This window comes from Oryctolagus cuniculus, chromosome 4 (assembly GCF_051225735.1).
Source record: "Oryctolagus cuniculus isolate XC-2025 breed Fujian yellow rabbit chromosome 4, ASM5122573v1, whole genome shotgun sequence".
Taxonomy (NCBI): Eukaryota; Metazoa; Chordata; class Mammalia; order Lagomorpha; family Leporidae; genus Oryctolagus; species Oryctolagus cuniculus.
This window is the reverse complement of record NC_142870.1, coordinates 92866946-92885196: the sequence shown is the minus strand read 5'-3', so window position 1 is coordinate 92885196 and position 18251 is coordinate 92866946. Positions and strand designations below refer to the sequence as shown.

General features: G+C 44.8%; 1 protein-coding gene and 1 long non-coding RNA gene across 3 annotated transcripts in view; both read left to right on the top strand.

Annotated features, from left to right (window-relative positions):
- Nucleotides 1-18251, top strand: part of MCF2L2 (MCF.2 cell line derived transforming sequence-like 2) — a 258331-nt gene that overhangs the window by 24295 nt on the left and 215785 nt on the right. The window lies entirely within an intron of this gene.
- On the top strand, nucleotides 3290-12405 carry LOC149127044 (uncharacterized). The gene is made up of 2 exons (XR_016233180.1): nucleotides 3290-3638; nucleotides 11931-12405. It is a non-coding gene; the product is annotated as an uncharacterized LOC149127044 (long non-coding RNA).

Here is an 18251-nt window from a genome sequence, read left to right as displayed (position 1 = left end):
GGCCGGCGCACTGCGCCGATCCGAAGCCAAGAGTAGGTGCATCCTCCACTGCCTTCCCGGGCCACAGCAGAGAGCTGGACTGTAAGAGGAGCAGCTGGGACAGAATCTGGCGCCTCAACTGGGACTAGAACCTGGGGTGCCGGCACCTCAGGCAGAGGATTAGCCTAGTGAGCTGTGGCACCAGCCAAAATGTTCTATATCTTGGGGCTGGTGCTGTGCCACAGCGGATTAAAGCCCTGGCCTGAAGCGCCGGCATCCCACAGGGGCACCGGTTTGAGTCCCGGCTGCTCCTCTTCAGATAGGCACAGCTCCGGCCGTTGCAGCCATCTAGGAAGTGAACCAGCGGATGGAAGATCTCTCTCTCTGTGTCTCTACCTCTCTCTGTAACTCTGTCTTTCAAATAAATAAAATAAATATTTAAATAAAAAAACGAAATGTCCTATATCTTGAAAGGAGCATTGGTTACCTCGACATATTTTTTTTGTGAAAATGTTTGCAGTGTATACTCCATGTAAAAGTAAAGTTAAGAAAATTTTTTTGGTAAAAATGGCCTTCCAGTTTCTCCTTGGCCAATTGCAAGTCTTACTGTGAAATTCTAGCTTGAATAATGCAAATAGAGATTAGAAGTTTGTGTACAAAACTTATTATATTTGTCCCTGAGTATGCATGGGGGATTGATTCCAGAAATCTGCAGATGCTCAAGTCTCTTTTATAAAATGGTGAAGTGTTTGCATATAACCTATGAACATGCTCCTCTGTAGTTAAAAAAAAAAAAAACTTATTTAAAATTTATTTTTTTGGAGAGACAGGCAGAGAGTGAGGCAGATAAAGAGAGCTTCTGTTTGCTGGTTCACTCTGAATGCCCACAACAGCTAAAGGTAGGGACCAAAACCAGGAGCTGGGAACTCATCCAGGCCTCCCACATGGATGGCAGGAACTGAGCCATTACCTGCTGCCTCCCATGGTCTGCACTAGGAAGAAGCTGGAATTGAGAGGTGGAACCTGGAATGGAATTGAGGATCTCTAATGTGAGATGTAGGCATCCTAACCAGTGTCTTAATCACTGCTCCAAATGTATGCCCCTTATCCCTTTACAATTTTTTCCAATATATTTTAAGTCATCTTTAGATTATATTTATTGCCTAGTAAAATTTAAATGCAATGTGTACAGTTTCTACACTTCATTAATTAGGGAATAACGAATGAAAACAGGTCTTTATATGTTCAGTACATCTTTGATTCATGGTTGGTTGAATTCTTGCAAATACGGAGGACTAACTGCACTTGCTCATTGGTTATTTTTCACTGTGCCGTCTCTTTGTTTTTATTTTTTATACAAAGTTTTTGCTTACTAAATATAAATTTCATAAGTACAACTTTTGGATTATAGCAGTTCTTCCCCCCATACCCACTCTCCCACCCTCAAACCATCCCACCTCCTACTCCCTCTCCCATCCCATTCTTCATTAAGATTCATTTTTAATTATTTTTATATATAGAAGATCAGCTCTATACTAAGTAAAGATTTCAACAATTTGCATCCACACAGACACATGAAGTATAAAGTACCATTGGAAGACTAGTTTTACCGTTAATTCTCATAGTACAACACGTTAAGGACAGAGGTCCTATATGTGGAGCAAGTACACAGTGACTCCTGTTGTTGATTTAACAATTGACACTCTTATTTATGACGTCAGTGATCAGCCGAGGCTCTTGTCATGAGCTGCCAAGGCTATGGAAGCCTCTTGAGTCCACACACTCCAACATTATTTAGATAAGGCTGTATCAATGTGGAAGTTCTCTCCTCCCTTCAGAGAAGGGTACCTCCTTCTTTGATGGCCCCTTCTTTCAGTCACAGAGATCTTTCATGTAGGTCATTTTTTATCACAGTGTCTTGGCTTTCCATGCCTGAAATGGGCTTTTTTTTCTTTCTTTTTTTTTTGACAGGTAGAGTTATAGACACAGAGAGAGAGACAGCGAGAAAGGTCTTCCTTCCATTGGTTCACTCCCCAAAAGGCCGCCAGGAGCCAGGAGCCAGGAGCCAGGAGCCAGGAGCTTCCTCCTGGTCTCCCACACGGGTGCAGGCGCCCAAGCACTTGGGCCATCCTCCACTGCCCTCCCCGGCCATAGCAGAGAGCTGGACTGGAAGAGGAGCAACTGGGGCTAGAACCTGGCGCCCATAAGGGTTGCCAGTGCCGCGGGCAGAGGATTAACCAATTGAGCCATGGCGCCGGCCCCTCTCATGGGCTTTTTAGCCAGATCCGAATGCCTCAAGGGTTGATTCTGAGGCCAGAGTGCTGTTTAGGTGTGTCATCTCTTTAAATCTTGGAGCACAATATTAATAAGCAGTAACGTTAAGCATGGAGAACCATAATAAAATGTGTTAAGAATCAGCAGCCTCTCTCTGAGCATAGCATCTTCTCTGTAGAGCACAGTTTTTATTTATTATTTATTCTGAAAGGCAAATTCACTTATCCCCAGGTGGTAGTGAGACCTTGGTCACATCATGACAGGCAAGGAACATTCTTCATTTAGGAATCACAATACTGAACTTGCACCTGATCTTCATGAGTAATTCAGGAGATGCTCCACACTGCTTCTGAGGATTTGAGCTTTTACCCTGTTCTCTGTCAACCTATGTTGCATGCCTCGGTAGTGAACTCTATTGGCTGCAGTGTTAAATCCCTGGATTTTATTCCTTGGCAACATGAGAGGTTGGAAGATAAGGAAGATAAAATTGTGACCTGGAATAAGTTTTAAAAAAAAGTGTATGTAAAATAGGGATGATGGTTAAAATTATTTATTTTTTAAAAATTAATCTGCCAAGCAGAGAGAGAGAAAGATATCTTCTATCCTCTGGTTCACTCCCCAAATGTCTGAAACAGCCAGGGCTAGGCCGGGTTAAAGCCAGGATTCAGGAACTCCATCTGGGTCTCTGTGGGTGATAGGGACCCAAGCACTTGAGCTGCCACCGGATACCTCCGGAGTGCACATTAGTGGTAAGTTGGAATCAGGAACTGGAGCTGGGTATCAGACCCAGACATGCTGATGTTAGGATGTCCAGTGTCCCACTTGGTGACTTAACTGCTAGGCCAAACGGCATCTCCTGGAATAAGATCTTTAAAGAGCAGCCTTTTATAGATGTATCCCTGTTATTTTATTGTAAACGTCCAATGGCCTGATTTGTGCCTTGTGATATGTAGCCTCTAAAATACACTGAGCATCTGATACTCCTCGGCTCTTGTGTTTCCCACTCTCCCAGTCATTCTGGTTCCCGTTTCCCTTTGTTTCCCCAGGTGAGGAAGCTGGGTTGTCTGTGTCCGAGCTGCAATCCTGTGAGCACTCACCAATCCAGAGGATCAGCTCTCAGCAATGAAATGACCTTGAACGACCTTCAGGGAGATTAGCCAGGGAAAGGATTAAACACATTTACTTGAGGGCAGTGCCTGGAGAGGATGGAAAGCTAGGGAGCTGGCTTTGTTTCTGGAATTCCATGGCCGCCTGGTGCACCAAGTGTGAGCAGCAAGACCCCAGATACTCACCTTACACCTGGGGGCGGATAACAGAGGCAGAGATGAGGGCGTATCACAGCTTCCTGGGAAGTTGCAGCAAGCTAGAATATGTGGCAAAACAAGGTACTGTGAGAGCAGTGAGCATTTGTTATGTTTGTCATTTATCCTCATTCTTAGCAGAAATTGATTTAAGAAATTTTATGTTATTGACAATTTACCTTGCAATATTGCCTACATTTTCTTGTTAAGGAGTTTTAAAAGGACATTTTTAAAAAGGCATAATGTTGTAGATGGTCATTTGTTAAGATAGACAGATTTATAACATAAACAAATGGTCCAATATTCTGGAAAAAAACTCAGGTTGTAAGGTGGAATGTGTAAGTATGAGCTAATTTTAAAAACGTATATATATCTGAAAACACATATATACATATTGATATTATCCATCAATAAGATAAATGGTTAATTTGGGGCCAAGGAATAAGTTTTATTTTTCTCATTTTTGTTTCATTGTATTTTCTGCTTTTGAAATATAACCAATATATATTGCTTCTGTAAAATGAAAACGAGAATCCAGATTATGAAATTGTGTTCCTGAAGGAAACATTCGGTCTGAAGCTTCATGTGAGACGCATGAGCTGGCAACAGGCTGCAGGTCCAACGGCAGGGGACGAAGAGCACTTCCTTCACGGGCTGCTGAGAAGGGACATTTCCAAGTGTGCCTTCCGTGTGTTTGGAAGCTGCCAGGACAAACGCTCTGGGAGCTGAAGCAACTGCTCGTTTCTAAGACTGCTTCTCTTAAGGACGAGCTCATTGATAGGCTCCCATTGGGTTTAATTTTTTTTTTTTTTTTGGCTTGAAAATCACAAACTAGAAAAGGTGATGAAAGCCAATGTCTGCATATCTATTACTCTTTATTTATCCTTGGACCCACTTCTTCAAGATGGAGGAGTTATTAAATGGAGGAGTGTGTTTTTAAAATACATTCACCATCATTGCAGAGTACTTTCTCATTGAGATATGAATCATGCTTATTTAATATTCTATACCATATATTTATATAGTAATAATACCTATGCCATATTATCAAAAGTATGGGCTACTATCTGTTTGCTACTGAGGAGGGGACAAGTTGTTGGTCAGGTTTTGCTTTCCATGCTTAAAACACATATGTGCTTGCCTGTGCATCTACAAAAATCCTTACAGGACTTTGACCTTACCAGTAAAATTCCTAATTTTACCAGTTAAATCATAAGAACTTTAATGCTTTGTTAATAGTAAGAGAAAGTAATTTGAAAGAAGAATAAGAATTTCTGAATCCTAAACTCATAGCATTGTTTGTACTACTGTTGCTTTCTTTTTTTCCCCACTAAGGAAGTTTATGAAATATTCCGACAGCTGTGGCTGTCGATCACCTTGTTCTAACTGTGGCTCAGGATAGCCATGAAAGATTGAGTGTCTTAATGGAAACTTTGTGAGCAGCTAAATGACCTTTCTGCATGGCTGTGATCTTGCAGTTGTGGGATGCTATTAGTTGGCTTCTTGGAATAATACTGATTCCTTCGGATTAGGAAAATGAAACTCAAGAGATGAGACACTGATTGGAATGTGTATTAATCACGACCTGTATTGTATGTAATTGTTGGGGTCACAGTGAGGCAGCGGTTGGAGGCTTACTTTTTCATTGACTGTCCTCTTTTTCTCCTTCTAAAGGAAAATGCATTTGAAATATGATTGTACAGCAAAATTACCTCTGATTTGGAGAAACATCAGCTGCTGTAATGAGCACCCAAATTTCAACGGATTGATACACACCAGCACTTGGCATAACAGGTAAAGCTACTGCCTACAGCAACAACATCCCATATGACTGCCAGTTCAAGTCCTGGCTGCTCCACTTCCAATATAGCTTCCTGCTAATGTACCTGGGAAAGCAGCAGAAGATAGGTTAAGTCCTTGAGCCCGTGCGCCTTCGTGGGAGACCTAAATGAAGCTCCTGGCTCCTGGCTTTGGCCTGGCACAGTAAACTCTCTGCTCAGTAAACCATTCTCCTTCAGCATTTCATAAACTGTAGTCTTCTCCTTCTCTTCCTCTCCCTCTTCTCCTCCCCCTCTCTCCCTCCTCCTTTTCCCCCTCTCCCTTCTCCATCTCCATTTATTTGAAAGTCAGATTTGCAGAGAAGGAGAGGCAGAGAGAGATATCTTCCATCCACTGGTTTACTCCCCAAATGGCCAAAACAGTCAGGGCTGTGCCAGGCCAAAGCCAGGAGCCAGGAGCTTCATCTAGGTCTCTCACGAAGAGCAGAAAGCTGTACTGAAAGTGGAGCAGCCGGGACTTGAACTGGCAGTCAGTCATATGGGATGCTGTTGCTGTAGGCAGCAGCTTTACCTGTTATGCCAAGTGCTGGGCCCAAGGACCTACTGTTCCTATCTGGTGGGTCTACCATCTTCCAACCTTGGAGCTGTCACCTTGCATCTTGGAAACAGGAAGGGAGAGTGGTGCAGACATGCCTGTTTTTTAAATTTCCCAGCTAGGAAATAATACACCATTTTTGTTGACTTCCAGTTGATGTTCACTGATCACATGACTAGAACTGGAGATAAGAGGGCAGGATGGGAGATGGAGTCCCTTGTTAGGCAGCCACCTTCCAGTGATAATGGCCTGCTGTGGAAGAGGAAGTGGCACAGTTTGGTGGACAACTAGTCATGTCTGCCTTAATTGCTCATGGTAAAAATATTCAACCAAGAAGTTCCTCTGGTTGTCCATGTATACATGTATAAGCTTTTTTTTAAAGGTTTATTTTATTTATTTGAAAGACAGAGTTACAGAGAGAGATAGAGCCAGAGAGAAGGAAAGGTCTTCTATTCTGCTGGTTCACTCTCCAGATGACCACAACAGCCAGAGCTGAGCTGACCCAAAGCCAGGAGCCAGAAATTTCTTCCGGGTCTCCCACGTGGGTGCAGGGGCCCAAGGACTTGGGCATCTTCTATTGCTTTCCTAGGCCATAGCAGAGAGCTCAATCAGACATGGTGCAGCTGGGACTCAAACCGGTGCCCAAATGAGATGCTGGCACTACAGGCTGGCCCCTAAACATACATATAAACTTAAGATAAATGATATGGCCGGCGCCGCTGCTCACTAGGCTAATCCTCTGCCTTGCGGCGCCGGCACACCAGGTTCTAGTCCCGGTCGGGGCGCCGGATTCTGTCCCGGTTGCCCCTCTTCCAGGCCAGCTCTCTGCTGTGGCCAGGGAGTGCAGTGGAGGATGGCCCAAGTGCTTGGGCCCTGCACCCCATGGGAGACCAGGAGAAGCACCTGGCTCCTGGCTTTGGGTCAGCGTGGTGCGCCGGCCGCAGCGCGCCGGCCACGGCGGCCATTGGAGGGTGAACCAACGGCAAAGGAAAACCTTTCTCTCTGTCTCTGTCTCTCTCTCTCTCTCACTGTCCACTCTGCCTGTCAAAAAAAAAAAAAAAAAAAAAGATAAATGATAACACCCTCTTCTGTATCTTGCTTCCTTTTTTTTTTTTTTTAAAGATTTATTTATTTAATTGAAAGACAAAGTGATAAGGGGAGAGTAGAGAGAGAAAGAAAGAGAAAGAAGAAGAAATCTCCCATCTGCTGATTCACTCCCCAGATGGCTACAGTAGCCAGGGATGGTCAGGCCAAAACCAGGAGCCAGGAGCCCGGTGCTCCATCTGGGTCTCCCACGTGGCTGGCAGCAGCTCGAGTACTGGGACCATCTTCCACTGCTTTCCCAGGCACTTTATCAGGGAGCTGGATTGGAAGTAGGGCAGCTGGGGCAAGCACCGTTGCCCATATGAGGTGCCGGCACTGCAGGCGGCAGCTTTACCCACTATGCCACAGTGTCGGCCCAACTTTCTTTCTTTATAAAGATAAAAAAATAAAGTGGGGGGCCTGCTTTGTGGCACAATGTGTTAAACCTCCTGCAGTGCCTGCATCCCATATGGACGTTGGTTGGAGTTCCAGCTGCTTCACTTCAGATCTAGCTCCCTGATAAAGGGCCTAAAGTGAACTCCTTTTCTATCAGTACATGTGAATGTGATTTTATTTAATGACTCCGTAGTATTCTATTGTATGGCTGTATCATCATTTATTTAACCAGTCATCCTTTAATAAACATTTCAACAACAGCAACAACAAAAGATAATAAACATGTTAGTACTTATTTTGCATTTGTGGTGATATTACCTTAGGTGAAATCTTCAGTCGAGAAATTTCTTGGCTAAAAGGCTGCATGTTTGACATTTGACAGCTATTTCCAAACTAATGAACAGGAAGACTGTCCCTGTTTGTACATTTACCTACAGAGAATCTGCCTACGCTCTTGCCAACTCTACACATTCTTTTTTTTTTTAAAGATTTATTTATTTATTTGAAAGTCAGAGTTACACAGAGAAGGGAGAGGAAGAGAGAGGGAGAGAGAGGTCTTCCATCCTCTGGTTCATTCCCCAGTTGGCCACAACGGCCAGAGCTGGGCCTATCCGAAGGCAGGAGACAGGAGCCTCTTCCGGATCTCCCATATGGGTGCAGGGGCCCAAGGACTTGGGCCATCTTCTACTGCTTTCCCAGGCCATAGCAGAGAGCTGGATTGGAAGTGGAGCAGCCAGGACTCGAACCAGCTCCCATATGGTATGCTGGCACTGCAGGCGGCGGCTTTACCTGCTACGCCACAGTGCCAGCCCCTACATATTCGTATTTTTAAAATAATTGCTAATCCATCAGGCAATAAAAGATCCTCTTTGTTGTAACTTACATCTCTTTTATTAGTGAGGTGCTATGGTTTGAATGTGCATGTCCATCCAAATCTCCCATGTTGAAAGCTGATTCCCAGAGGCCTTGGTGTTAGGAGGCGGAGCCTCTGGGAAGTGACTCTCTTGTGAGGGCTCCGCCCTTGTGAATGGTAGTGATGCCTTCCTGAGAGGAGCTTGGAGAGCTGCCTCTCCCCCCACCTTTCTGCCCCGTGAGGACACAGTGTTTGTCCCTCTGCCCTTCTGCCATGTGAGGCTGCAGCACAAAGGCACCATCCTGGGAGCAGAGTGAGCCTTACCAACGCCGAATCTGCTGGTGCCTTGGTCTTGGACTTGACAGCCTCCAGAACTACTAGAAGGGAGTTTGTGTTATCTATAGAATATCCGCTCTAAGGTATTCTGTTACAGCAGCAGGAACAGACTGAGGCATGTGGTTAAACACGTTTTGATAGGTACTCATTGGCTGGTTTCTTCCATGAACTGTTTCCAGTCTGTGCCTATGCAGGACAACAACTTTTTTTTTCCCCCCAGTGGAAAGCAAAATAGCAAGGTTTATTATGGTAGGGACATCCGTAAGAACGGATGGGCACCTCTCCAGACAGGACCTGAGAGAGAGTGCATAGTTCACATTTAGGCCGGGGCTTTTAAGGGGATGGGTCTTGCTTTCCCGCCTTTTCCCTCCCCTTCTCCTTCTCCTCCCAAACAGAGGACTTGTTGGGTGTAAATACGAAGAATTCCTTTCTGAGTTTTTCCCCCGAAGTTATCAGACAGGGGAAGCCTGGCTGGCGTCGCCCACCTTAGAGGAAGGATGTTTATCAGGCCAGGTAGAAGGGGCAGGACTCCCTGGAAGGTCATCAGGATCCGGGCAGGTAGTGGGCTTCTGGAGCTTCGCAGTGGGTGCTGGTCTTCAGGCCAGGACCACAGCTTGATGGCTTACAACATAAATTTATGATTTCACAGTCCTAGAGGTCAGAAGTCCTAAATCAAGGTGCTGGGAGGGCAGTCTCTGTGGGCTTGGGGGAGATTCAGGTTCTCGTCTAGTCCAGCTTGTGGTGGTTCTGGGCATTTCTTAACTTGGTTCTGCATTGTTCCAGTATCTGTTGCTGTCACACCGTCATCTCTGCATTGCTCTCTCCCTCCGTTTTCCAGTCTAGTCTCCCTTGTCTTCTCATCCTATCATACTATCTTATATCATTTTTCCTATGACATTGCTTCTTGCCAGTAGGCTTGCCTGAATCCAGGGGTAGAAGTGGGCTGAATGGGGGTATGGGTGATAAGGGGCCCATGTTAAGCAGTGAGGAGGGCTTGAGGTGTGCTGGAAGGAGAAAGAAGCCGAGTCTTTGCAAAGCTGGCTTATTTCTCAGGGTGCTGACCCACAGATTACAAATGGAAATGTTAGGCCAAAACTTCACACCACCAAGGCCTCAGTTGCAAGAATACTTCGCGTTTATTTAATGATTAGAGAAACAGGCTAGTGTACAACCCCTCAGGCTTCTCCTCTTTGAGTTGCATTTTCATCAGCAACATTTCGTCCAGGAATAGTCTGGTGCATTGGATTTTAGTGAGGGCTTGCTTCTCAGTTGAATCCTGCTGCAGGAGATCTTGTTAGAGCTCTGGGAAATCAGAATCTGTATTTTAAAGCCTAGGGGATCTGTACAAGGGTACTCCAAAATGTTCATGGAAAATGGAATTGAAAGTTTATTTTGGTGCAAGAAATTTCGAAATCCATTCATATGACATATCTTCAAAAAGTTTATGGAAGAACTGCACGGATTTCAGTCTTGTACCGAAATAAACATTTTAATTTCATTTTCCTATGAACTTTTGGAAATACTCTTGTATATACATTGCAATTTGGGAAGCTCTGCTCTAGGGGAGTAGTTATTAGAGTGCACGTGGGACTTTTTGAAATCTGGTGCTAAAACAGAAGAGCCTTTTTGGAGGGGTTAGTTATTGTCACAGAGTTTCTTTTTTAAAGATTTATTTTGTTTATTTGAAAGTCAGAGAGAGAGAGAGGGAGAGAGAGAGACCCAAGTACCTGCACCATCCTCTGATGCTTTCCTGGGTGTATTAATAGGAAGCTGGATCAGAGGTCGAGCAGGTGGGACTCCAGCTGGTGCTCTATCTAGTACGGGATGCAGGTATCGTAAGTGATGGCTTAACCTCCTGCACCACAGCACCAGCCTCTTCATGGATTTTCTTAAATCTCATTTAGGGCCTTGACTGCTTTTCATTTGGCAAGGGAGCTGGTTTTGCCCCTCCTGGAGTTATGGAGGGCCACGGAAGAGACCAGAACGCCACTTCTAGCTATTTGTGCTCAGGAAACTCTTTGCAGAGGAACTCCCCTTGCAGCCCTGGTGCAGCGCTGGTCTCATACAAGCTCACAGTGGGGACATCAGCAGAAACTAAGAAGCTTTAAAACAAGTGCTAAGTTTGTCTGTTATAAAGAAAAATGAGAAGAGAGATTTGGATAAGTCTTCCACACACCGGAAGTGCTTGTGCTTAATAATGTCTTAACAGTTCTCAAAACACTTTTAAATAGGCTCCTCAAAGATTTGCAGGATGTGGGGCAAGAGCACAATGGAGGCTCACAGTCCACTCTTAACTAAAAAGAATGTGTTTTCAGTATAGTTTATATACCCATATTTGTCTTACTTATGTATTTTAATATATTCTGGCTTCCTACCTTGACAAACATACCCTCATAATAATAAATTTAAAATATACATAAAGCAAGCCGGCGCCGTGGCTCAATAGGCTAATCCTCCACCTTGCGGCGCCGGCACACCGGGTTCTAGTCCCGGTTGGGGCGCCGGATTCTGTCCCGGTTGCCCCTCTTCCAGGCCAGCCCTCTGCTATGGCCAGGGAGTGCAGTGGAGGATGGCCCAGGTGCTTGGGCCCTGCACCCCATGGGAGACCAGGAAAAGCACCTGGCTCCTGGCTCCTGCCATCGGATCAGCACGGTGCGCCGGCTGCAGCGGCGGCCATTGGAGGGTGAACCAACGGCAAAGGAAGACCTTTCTCTCTCTGTCTCTCTCTCACTGTCCACTCTGCCTGTCAAAAAAAAAAAAAAAAAATATATATATATATATATACATAAAGCCCTGATTTTTATGTAACTGAAAATACCAATGATGGCTAAGCTGAATTATTGCTCATATCTGAGTGTTGTTGATAGGCCAGTGACATTTGAATAAACAATAGATACACAAGGGAGGTTCAAATTGTTCATGGAAAGTGAGTTAAAAGATTTATTTTCATGCAAAAAATGTTGAAATCCATGCAAATTTTAAATAATATGCATATTCATGAATGTTTAAGTACTGTTGTATATATAATCCATAAGTCATTAGTTGGCCCACAAAATTTTTTAGTTTGCCTTCATTTAGCAAAATCACTGTTTTTATAATTGAGATTTTTCCGTACTTGAGCTCTGTTAAGAGCAGTGATCCAAAGAAAGTATGATCTAAGTAAAATGCCATTGTGTTCAATGTGTTCAAAATGTGAATGTATTTGCACCATGAACTGGAAGAAAAAGAGGAGAGAATGTTGATGCCTGGTCTTGCATCGTGTAAGGATGGCAGCTCTTGTGGCTGCAGAGGAAGGATCTGAGAAGCTAACACATTTGTTTCTTCTCCTACCTAAGCGCTTCCACAGCTCTCATCCTCCCCGCCCCTGACACAGTGGGTGACCCACCATCAGCAGAGGCACAGCCCACAAATCGTCACAGTGTCCAGATGCAGCCACCCCTCCCTTTGAGGACATAGGCCAAGAGAAGTGGAATCTCTCCCTGGGCTGTGCAGCATCAAGAGACGAGATAGAGCTGCTGGTGCCTGCCAGTGCTGAGCTCTGGATCGTGATGGACTGGGGTCCCTGGGTGTTTTTCCATACGTGTGTTTATGGGAGTGGGCCTGCTAGATGTGGAGTCTCCGAAAGTGCAGAGCCTGAGGCAGAGACTACAAGGAAATGTTCTGGGACGATGGGAATGTTCCATATCTTGATCTGTTTGATTGTTACATCCGTGTATCTGTTTGTCAACATTCATCAAGCTGCAAACTTAGGATGTGTGCATTCTACTCCATGTAAGTTAATTTTCAATAAAGTACTGTTAGCATAAAAAAGGGGGTAACCATGTGTGAATCTGTCACTCTAAGATTACTATTTTTTGTGTTCTTTTTTCATATGCCCACATATATGTGTACACACACATCACATTCTTTCTTTCTTTCTTTTCTTAAGCTGGCTGCAATCTTTCCATACATATGATTTCTGTGCCCCAGACCTTTTCTTAAATCTTTTTCCATGAATCTGTTTTTCATAATTATATAATTGCTTATTCTCGTTCTTATGAATAAATAATACCACAGTCCACATTGTTATGCATAAAGTTTTGGTGTTATTACTGCTTTCAGTTGTAGTATCTGACTATCGCAGACTGGGTAATTTATAAAGAATGAAGGCTTGTTCAGCTCATGGCTTTGGAGGCTAGGAGTTCCAAGGTCGAGGGACTGTCTCTGGTGAGAGCCTTCTTGCTGGTTGGGACTCGCTGCAGAATCCCAGATGGTGCAGAGCTGCATGTGGTGAGAGGATTGCATCCGAAAGACAGAGTCAAACTGGCTTTTATAACAAACCCACTCTTGAGGCAACCCATTACTCTCTGATTAACTCATTCCTGAGGGCAGAGTCCTCATGGCCCAATAACCTCTTAAAGGCCTCACCTGGTCCTACCTCTTCATGCCTTACAAAGGGGTTTACATTTCTATGGGAGTTTTTTGGTGGGGACATTCACACTGTAGCAATTATATTCTTGTATGCATTTTCAGATACAGAGTGAATGGATAAAAAATAAATATTTTAATGACTATGTATTTTTATTAGATATTCATTATTTTAAAATTCCTGAGAGAAGCTGCTTAGGAGAGAAGAAGGTGTATTTTGGGGCCAGCACTAGGGCATAGTGGGATAAGCCTCCACCTGTGGCTTATGTACCCAACCCTGCTGGGAGAACTAAAGACCTTCCACTAGCCCACCCCCAAGACATCATAATTGGATCAAACCCCCATCCTTTATTACTGTAAGACTTTTGGGATCGAGCCTCCAACACATGGGCCTTTGAGGTCCACTGAAGCTGTTATCCAAAACATGTCAGGTTTGAAGCTGTGTATAATAATGGTTAAGCTATTGGGCTTTGGGGTGATCACTGACATCATAAATAAGAGTGTCAATTGTTAAATAAACAACAGGAGTCACTGTGAACTTGCTCCCCATGTAGGACCTCTGTCCTTAATGTGTTGTACTCTGAGAATTAACGGTAAAACTAGTCTTCAAATGGTACTTTATACTTTGTGTGTCTGTGTGGATGCAAATTATTGAAATCTTTAGTGTAGAGTTGATCTTCTATATACAAAGATAATTAAAAATGAATCTTAATGAAGAATGGGGTGGGAGAGGGAGTAGGAGGTGGGATGGTTTGGGGGTGGGAGGGCGGGTATGGGTGGAAGAACCGCTATAATCCAAAAGTTGTACTTATGAAATTTATATTTATTAAATGAAAGCTTTCTATATAAAAAAGATATTGGGCTTTGGAGTTTAGCATGAGCTGTGTTCAAGTCCTGGCTCTGCTTGACCTTGGGCAAATCTAGTTCAACGTTGCCCTTGGTATTGTTTGAGTCTTAAAGAAATAATGCACATGAAGTGTTTGCTATGGTATGTACCACATAATGCTCAGTTATCACGGGGTAAAACTGCTTTCTTTTTTATATATAAATAATAGCAGTTTATTTCTCACAGTTTTGGAGGCTAGGAAGTTCAGGATCCAGGTGCTGGAGGTCTGTCTGCTTCCAAGATGCAGCTTTGTACACTGTCCTCACATGGTGGAGGAGCAGAGGAGCGTGAACACAATGAAGCCCTTGTATTAGACCACTAATCCCACCCACGAGGGCAGTACCACAATGACTTAATCATCTTCTTTTTTTTCCCATTTTTAAATTTTTTTTATTTAGTAAATATAAATTTCCAAAGTACAGTTTATAGATTACAATGGCTCCCCCCCCATAATTTCCCTCCCACTCACACCCCTCCCATCTCCCACTCCCTCTCCCATTCCATTCACATCAAGATTCATTTTCAATTATCTTTATATACAGAAGATCAATTCAGTATATATTAAGTAAAGATTTCATCAGTTTGCAACCACACAGAAACACAAAGTGTAAAATACTGTTTCAGTACTAGTTATAGCATTACTTCACATTGGACAACACATTAAGGACAGACCCCACATGAGAAGTAAGTACACAGTGACTCCTGTTGTTGACTTAACAATTGACACTCTTGTTTATGGCGCCAGTAATCTCCCTAGGCTCTAGTCATGAGTTGCCAAGGCTATGGAAGCCTTTTGAGTTTGCTGACTTCAATCTTATTCTGACAGGGTCATAGTCTCCCTTCAGAGAAAGGTACCTCCTTCTTTGATGGCCCCGTTCTTTCCACTGGGATCTCACTCGCAGAGATCTTTCCTTTAGGTCTTCTTCCCCCCCCCCCCCCCGAGTGTCTTGGCTTTCCATGCCTAAAATACTCTCATGGGCTCTTCAGCCATATCCAAATGCCTTAAGGGCTGATTCTGAGGCCAGAGTGCTATTTAGGACATCTGCCATTCTGTGAGTCTGCTTTGTATCTCACTTCCCATGATGGATCATTCTCTCCCTTTTTGATTCTATCAGTTAGTATTAGCAGACACTAGTCTTGTTTGTGTGATCCCTTTGACTCTTAGACCTATCAGTGTGATCAATTGTGAACTGAAATTGATCACTTGGACTAGTGAGATGGCATTGGTACATGCCACCTTGATAGTAAAACTGCTTTCTAAAAGGATGATGCCTGCATTACTCACTGAAGTTGTGCAGAAGTACTACTTATCCAACATAACACGAGCATTGTGTATTAAAATCTCAATTATTTTATGAATTAATGGATATCTTTTGCTAGTTTAAGTGTATTAGTTGATTATTAAGAAATTAGATGTTGTTTAGTTTTCTTAATGTAAAACATCTTTTAAAATCCTCTCAAATCCATCCCTGCTTTTCTTTTTTTAAAAAAGAATTTATTTATTTGAAAGGCAGTTACAGAGAGAGGAAGGGAGGTAGAGAGGAAGAGAGAGAGAGAGGAGTGAGATCAATCGAGATCTTCCATCGGGTTGGTTCACTCCCCAGATGGCCACAACAGTCAAAACCTGGCCAGGCCTAAGCCAGGAGCCAGGATCGTCTTCAGGTCTCTCATGTGGGTGCAAGGGCCCAAGTACTTGGGCCATCTTCCACTGCTTTCCTGGGTGCATAAGCAGGGAGCTGGATCAGAAGTGCAGTAGCGCCGGCGCCGTGGCTCACCAGGCTAATCCTCCGCCTTGCGGCACCGGCACACTGGGTTCTAGTCCCGGTCGGGGCGCCGGATTCTGTCCCGGTTGCCCCTCTTCCAGGCTAGCTCTCTGCTGTGGCCAGGGAGTGCAGTGGAGGATGGCCCAAGTGCTTGGGCCCTGCACCCCATGGGAGACCAGGATAAGTACCTGGCTCCTGCCATTGGATCAGCGCGGTGCGCCGGCCGCAGTGCACTGGCCGTGGCGGCCATTGGAGGGTGAACCAACGGCAAAAGGAAGACCTTTCTCTCTGTCTCTCTCTCTCTCACTGTCCACTCTGCCTGTCAAAAAAAAAAAAAAAAAGTGGAGTAGCTAGGACTCTAACCACTGCCCGTATGGGATACCAGCACTGCAGGTGATGGCAAACCCGCTGCACCACAATGCCAGCCACTCCATCTGCTTTTCAAGTGGCTTTTTATTCATTGTTAATTCATGAGCAAGACTGCCATACTAGACTTTGAAATCAGGCAGGTTCAGCATCCCTACAGCACAGGACCCAGGAAAGAGAAGAAACACGGCTGGCTACTGAGACAAATGAGATAACACTGTGCACTCTCATGGGGTGGCCTTTAGTGCCAGCCAGGCAGCTAGCTTCTCATGGCCTCTGGTTCACAGATTGGTCTAGCTGAGGGGGTGAGAGGGTGGGGTGGGCTGGAGGAATCTCCTCTGAGTGCTAGGGCACACACCTTCTCTGTCAACTACAGGTCTGCAAAGTGCTGTGTCAGAAGCTGACTCTGTTAGCGTTGTTCACAGAGAGGCTGGGCACTGCGCCTGTGGCGGAGACTCTGGCCGCTGGCTGCTCAGCTGCTGTCACAAGCCCAGGGACTGATCTCTAGTTTGGCAGAACCTGGCAAACCCTTCTGATCTCCCTGTGCAGCTGATTCTCTGGGCAAAGCAGTCATGTCACAGGGACTGCCAAACTTGGGGGTGTGTTCCTCTCTGCTCCCAACCATACTCCCCTCCCCGCCCCCGCACAACCTATTTAGTTACTTAGTTCTTTAAAAACAAAACAAAACAAAAACCCTTAAACATATTTGAGTCTTTTAAGAGGCGATAGATAAAACAGGCATTTCAGAACAGCAAGAGCAAGAGGCTTGGGTTTCCCTGCCTTTCATTCCTTGCCAGCTGTGACACTTGGAGCCTGGAAGGGGCCCGCTCTGTTTCTTGCCCTCTGCTGTAGGGAGGACGGCTTCAGTCATGAGTAAAGGCCCTGCCTCAGAGCCCACATTGCCCTCTCAGACTGGGACGTGGATGGAATACAGGTGTCACTTGCTTCCCGAGGCTGAATGCCTTCGGGACGTGCTGAGTGATTTTCCCATCACCCCGGAGACTGGAGGCAGAGGGTGGCCTCTGGATTTCTGGAATAGAAGGCAGTCCCACTTCTGTGCAGACGCTCCTCCACGTCCCAGTACACCCACCCTGAGCTGAAAAGACTGTTATGTCAAAGACGCAGTTAATGCGCTCAGCCTGCAGGACCTAGCTTAGCGGCACAGCACCCTGAGGTTCCCCTTGTGATGTCAGGGCTGACTGGGAGCAGCGGCTCCTCTTCTGGCCCTCATGGGGAGAGAGGACCACGGTGCTTATCAGCAGCCTGGTAAAGAAGGAAATCTTTTTTTTTTTTTTTTTTTTTTATGGTTAATGCAGTTTTATTTTTTTTTTTTTTATTTTTTTTTTTATCTTTTATTTAATGAATATAAATTTCCAAAGTACGTCTCATGGGTTACAATGGCTTTCCCCCCCATACCGTCCCTCCCACCCACCACCCTCCCCTTTCCCACTCCCTCTCCCCTTCCATTCACATCAAGATTCATTTTCGATTATCTTAGTATACAGAAGATCAGCTTAGTATACCTTAAGTAAGGATTTCAACAGTTTGTCTATTATTATTAAAGAAGGAAATCTTAAGTGAAGCCATCCTTGCTTATGCTTATCAGGGACAGAAGAGACAGCTTTTGTGTGGAGGGTTGCCTCAAGGCTCTGGGGAAGTCCCAAAGCTAAAGGCAGTGTAAGCTCTCCAGCTCCACCCAGAAATGCAAATCACTTAACTGGAGGAGCCAATTGGGTCATGGGAAAAATTCACCCTAATTGAGAAGATACTGTGCTGGGTCTTAGTCCACCCGACCAAGGATGGACTGGGTCCGAAGAAAGGTAAGTGCACCACTCCCCAGCCTCCTGATCCCAGAGATGCAGTGGGGAGTCAAGTCAAGCAAACAAGAACTCTGTTTATTGGTACATGGCAAAGTCTTTTAAAGCACAAGACTACATGGTTACTGGGGCAGGGCTTAAGGACCAACCAATTACTTAAAAGGTCATTTTACAGGGTGACTTTTTACAGGACCAGCCATAAGTCTGTACACTCATCATCAGTTGTCACCTCCCCCGATGCTGCGCAGCCAATCAGCTTTGGTGGTAAACAACGCCCACCTTACTTCCTTTGGTCGCCATCTTTGAATTGCCACGTGTGCCTAATTTCCCCACAATACTGCACTTCTAAGTACACCTTTTAGGTTCATGTCCATTGGCAGTGCTAGTCAGTGTCTAGCTGTTCTCTCTGCCTGCTGC